The sequence below is a fragment of the Microtus pennsylvanicus genome, chromosome 1 (genome assembly GCF_037038515.1).
Source record: "Microtus pennsylvanicus isolate mMicPen1 chromosome 1, mMicPen1.hap1, whole genome shotgun sequence".
Taxonomy (NCBI): Eukaryota; Metazoa; Chordata; class Mammalia; order Rodentia; family Cricetidae; genus Microtus; species Microtus pennsylvanicus.
The window spans coordinates 101,285,998-101,291,997 of record NC_134579.1 but is presented as its reverse complement, the minus strand read 5'-3'; positions in this window follow the sequence as shown (position 1 = coordinate 101,291,997).

Genomic DNA, 6,000 nt, shown 5'->3' with positions numbered 1-6,000 from the left:
ACACCTGTGCCAGGTGGGGAAGGGCAGGGTGCCCAGACAAAAGCAGTGGCGCGTTTCTGCCGGGCAGGCAGTTTAGGGACAACATGACCTGAGGCAGGGTGCGTGGTTGCTGGTGCCACATGTAGGGCCTCACCCTGGAAGGCAGGAAGGCAGACAAAGTATGGCTGGCTGGGTCCCCATCCCTGCAAATGGCCCTAAGTGGTTTATGGTCCTGAACAGATAGATAAGGCTCCTCTACGGAGGAAACTCTCAAATGACCACGTAATAATTCTGCTGGGAGAGACAGGAAGGCTTAGAGAACAAGCAGGATTCCATCCCCGGCTCCCAAAAGCCTTTTTGTGATTTTGAGACAGAATCTCCTGTAGCCCCAGCTCGTCTCCGAGTCATTAGCTAAAGATAACCTTGAACTAATTCTCCTGTGTTCACCTCCCAAGATGTAGGATCATGTCCATGCCCTATCATGCCACCCAGCATTTTACTTATTTATTTAATATGTATGTATGTGTGTGTATATGTATGTATGTGTGTATATGTGTATTATGTGTTTATGTATGTGTGTATGTATGTTTGTGTATGTATATATGTATGTGTATATATATGTATGTATTGTGTATGTATGTGTGTTTGTGTATGTATATGTGTGTATGTATGCATGTATTATGTGTGTATGTATGTGTGTGTATGTATGCATGTATGTATGTGTGTATGTGTATGTATGTATTGTGTGTGTATGTATGTGTATGTCTGAGACCTTCAGCCCTGAGAAAAGGACATGAGAGCCCCTGGAACTGGAGTTATAGATGGTTGTGAGCCACCATGTATGTGGGTTCTGGGTATCAGGCCTGGGTCCTCTGCCAGAGTAACAAGCAGTCTTAACCACTGAGCCGTCTCTACTGCCCCTTCTTATTTGACTCTTTCTTTCTTTCTTTCTTTCTTTCTTTCTTTCTTTCTTTCTTTCTCCCTTCCTTCCTTTCTTTCTTTCTTTCTCCCTTCCTTCCTTTCTTTCTTTCTTTCTTTCCTTCCTTCCTTCCTTCATCCCTCTCTCCTTCCTTCCCTCCCTTCTTTCTTTCTTTCTTTTTTTAGACAGACTCTCACTATTAGCCCTGGCTGGCCTCTAACCCGCCTCAGCCTCCCAAACGCTGGGATTAAAGGCGTACACCACCACACTCCATTTTGTTGCTGTTGTTTCTTGAGACAGGGTTTCTCTGGGTACCTCAGTCTGGTCCACCCCCTCAGCTCCCCCATAGTCTTTTCCCTCTGGGTGATCGGTCTAGACCTCACCCCTCCACCCAGGTAAAACACCAAGGTTCAAACCGGTCATGGCAACACACACCTGTAACCCTAGGAATGGGAGGTAGCAGTGGGAAGGTCAGAAGTTCAAGGCCAGCTTGAGCTATATAGGGGGTTCAAGACCAACTGGGCTTACAGAAGATCCTGTCTCTGAAAGGGCAAGGGGAGGGGACACTAAGGATGTGCCTCAGTTGGCAGAGTGCTCGTCTGCCACACGTGGAGTCCCGGGTTCCATTGCCAGCACTGTGCAACCCTGATGTAACAGTACAGGTTCGAGCCTGTAATTTGAGGCCAGCCTGGGCTACAGGAGACCCTGTCTTAAAAACAAACCAGTGAAAGCAAAACAAAACAACAGCAGCAGCAACAACAAAAACAAACAAACAAAAAACCAGAAGGGAAAAAAGGCCAAGGCCGAATAAATTGATTTGATGCCTTCAGTCTGTTAGGCCTCAACCCACGCCCTGAATGAGCAGCCAGGGCAGGAAACAGATGGTCGATCATCCGTAAGAGCAATTGAGAGCGTTTACAGAGAGCAGGGGTGAGTGGCCTAGGGCCAGCAGGAACCCCTGAACCCCAAGAAGGAGCCAAAGGGATACAATGTCCACTTCTGTCATCCCGCTCAGGGATACGCCGAATCGGAAGCCAAGCTCCTGGACGCACAGAGGACAAGAGTGGGATTTTAATTTTTATTTATTTATTTATTTATTTAAGACAGGAAGGGCCTCATGTAGCCCAGGCTATCCTCAAACTCCTTATGTAGCTGAGGATGACCTCAAACTTCTGATCCTCCTGCCTCTACCTCTTGAGTGCTGAGAACACAGGGGTGTGCCGTCACACATTTTATGGGGTGCTGGGGATGGGACCCAGGGCTCCCTGCATGCTAGGCAAGCACTCTACCCTCTGAGTCACACCCAAGCCTGTCATGTCCCCTTGTTTTTCATTTTAAATGACATTTAGTTATTTATTTTTCCCGAGCACTAGGCTTCCAGGCACAAACCTTCATGACCAAATTTTCAAGGTTTTGTTTGTGGAGACAGCCCCCCCCCCCAGTAGTCTCTTGTTGCCGCTCATGGTCCCCCGTCTTCTTCGTTCCCTGTCCACTCTGTTACACAGCCTCACAGTCCTCGTGTTGACCTATGGAACCTAGATCTGCTGTGTTCTGCACCTGCGCATTCTGAGGTCCTCTGATCCTCACATCAAACCCTGGACATGTCCAGTCCAACTCATGCCCTTCCCAGGTGTGATGCCTCCTTCTACAGAGACAGCCTTGCCTCACAGATGCAATCCACCTCCCTGGGACCTCACCTGAAGCTGAGGCCAGAGTCACCTCAGTCACATATGAAGAGCCCAGCACAGCGTGACTGCCAGTGTGTGTGTGTGTGTGTGTGTGTGTGTTTGTGTATGTGTGTTCATGTATGTGTGTGTTTGTGTGTGTATGTGTGCTTGTGTGTATGTGTGTTGTGTGTGTGTTTGTATATGTGTGTTTGTGTGTGTGTGTATGTGTGCTTGTGTGTTTATGTGTTGTGTGTGTTTGTATATGTGTGTTTGTGTGTGTGTTTGTATATGTGTGTATGTGTATGTATGTGTGTATGTGTGTTTGTGTATTAGTTTATGTATATGTGTGTGGTGGGTGGGGAGCTTCTTAAAACTCTTCTCACCCTGATAAGCTGAGCGTGACGGAGAGTGGCTGTGATCCAGGGTACCTGACCCTATAATGCCCCTGACCACTCTCCCTAGGATGACGTGGGTGTTACCTGACTTGCACCCGGGGAAGATACAGGGATAGTGCTGGGTCAATGTCAAGGCCAGGCCTCGGTGTTCTGTTTGACCCATCCGGGCCTCAGCCTCCTAACCCATGATGATAACAACTTCAGCCCCTCCCCCATCTTCTCCCTCTCCCCCTTTTCTCCACCCCTTCTCCTATCTGTTCTGACCTCCCTCCCTCCCTCCCTCCATCTCTCCATCCTAACTCCCTCTCTGCTCTCTCCTTCCCAGCCTCCCTCTCTCTTCCTCCCTCCATCTCTCCATCCCTCTCCTGCCCTCCCGCACTCAGCAGACTGCTACAGACTTTACCCACGCATCATCACGTCATCGTCAATGTGCTGGTGTCTCCCCAAGCCTCCCTCAGAGGAGCACTCCTGGTCCACGAAGCCCAGCCCACCTCAGTGGTAGCTGAGCATACCCACAGATCCAGGGGACGGCAAAGAGAGAAACACGCCTGCTATCCTGATCCTACCTAGGAGGTGCCGGTGTGTGGCCTTGGCCTTAGAGGAGGAGAGATGGCTTCCCAAGGAAGACACAGAATCTCTGCTATTCATTTGGGCTTCTCTGTGGGATGTGCAGGGTTGGTGAGCGACATAGCTTCCTCCCCCCCAATAACAAGGTGAGGCTACAGCAGCGTGCTTTGTTTTCCCCAGTTTCAGAGGGACATGCTGTGGGAACACAGATTTGGGGTAGTGATGTGGGTGTGTGGGTGTGTGTGTGCGTGCATGCGTGCGTGCGTGCGTGTGTGTGTGTGTGTGTGATTGGAACCCAGGGCATCATGTATGCCAGGCAAATGTGCAATGCTTAAGTCACGCCCCCAGCCCCTGGGGGGATTCCAACCACGCCTCCAGCCCCCTCTCTGGGGGATTCCAGCCACGCCCCCACCACTGAACCCGCACCCTTTTTTCTGCTTTCTGAGACAAGGCTCTCTCCAAATTCCCTGACTCAGCTTTGAACTCGCGCTACGGTCCAGCCAGACCTTGAACTTGCCGTCCTTCTCCTCCAACTTCCTAGTGTCTAGCTGGATGACAGACCTGAGCCTCCAGCCCCACCTGGAGATGACGATTTTAGATGGAGAAATGATGTCCACGGAGCCATGTGTTCCCCGACAGCAAACCAATAACGGATGGGTGGGAGGAGCCTGTCTTGTGGCCTCTTTCTGTCCCTGTCTGTTTTTCCATCTGCGGGAGTCCCCCCTTTCCACATCTCACTGTGTCATGTCCCTGTTTTTAACCCTGACCATGGGAACTGAAGTCACGCTCTCTGAGCTGGCTTCTGTGGGAGGGAAGCAGAAAAGGCAGACAAATGGGTGTTGGGCCAGCAGGAGAGCTCAAGGGGTAAAGGCTTCTACTGTTGAGCCTGAGCACCCAAGTTCAGTCCTGAGACCTATACAGTGGAGGGGAGAATGGACTCCCTCTAACCTCACAGGCATGCTATGGCATGTATGCGCACAAGTGCATACATACACACATGCACACAGTACACACACATACTACACACACATATACTGCACATACATACTACACACATACACACTACACACACACCATACACATGCATATGCACACACATACACATATATACTATACACATACACAATATACTGCACATACATACCACACGCACATACTACACATACATGCACACACAATACACACAGCACACACATGCACACACAGTACACATGCCACACATACATGCACACATATACACACCACACGCATGCACACACCACACACATGCACACACAATACACATGCCACACATACATGCACACATACACACACCACACGCATGCACACACCACACACATGCCACACATACATGCACACATACACACACCACACACATATGCACACACACTCATGCACATACACATATACTACACACATACACAACACACCATACATACATACCACACACATATACACCACACAAGTATGTACACACACAACACACACACCATACACATAACACACACGTATGCACACACATACACACACGACCACACATATGAACACACACGCCAAATACACACATATGAACACACACATATGTACACATGCACTACACACACAAATGAAATAAAAATTTTGTTATTTTGTGTGTACGATGTGCATGTGTAAGTGTGTTTGTGACATGACACGCATGTAGAGGTCAGAGGACAACTTTGGAGGATTAGTTGTCTCCTTCCATCATGCGGGTCTCAGGGATGAAAATCAGGTCATCAGAAGGCAGACACCTTCACCCACTGAACCATCTCCTTGATTCCAGGACAACCGTATAATCCATTCCCAACTGATGGGCACAGCTGGGACTCCTTCTGGCCCTGACTGTCCCTCCAGACATGCAGCTGTCTGATTCTGCGGGTGTACTGAGTCTACGCCCCGAGGGAGGGAGCGGGAGAAGGGGTGCTCCCATCCCACTGGCCCCCACAAGGGTGTATTTGCACTCTGAATTTTCTCTGTGATTTTATTTATTTTGTATGTATTGGACACATGTCTGGAGGTCAGAGGACAACTTGGGGCAGTCAGTTTTCTCCTTCAACCATGTGGGTCCCAGGAATAGCGCTGAGGCTGTCAGGCTTGCTGGCAAGTGTCTTTACCTGTGGAGCCATCTTGCCCGTCCTGCACCCCCTTTCTGGCACTGGACCTGAAGTCTTCTAAGAATACTGGCTTATCCACGGAGTCTGTGGGTCCAGGACACAGGAGTGGAAGCCAGGCAGGTTAGAAAAAAGTGAGGTCTGGAAGGAGGGGTCAGTTGTCCCAGTGTTGGGGGAGGGGAGATCAGGATGCTTCCTGCTCTGACCCCACAGAGTCGAGGGAGTTGGCCACACAAAGGGAAGATGTTCGGAGTGTGAGGTCTCTCTTGATCGGCCACCCTACTGTGGGTACCTCCGAGGAAGCATGGCCCCATGGGAATCCTGGAGACATAGGGATGCGGGTA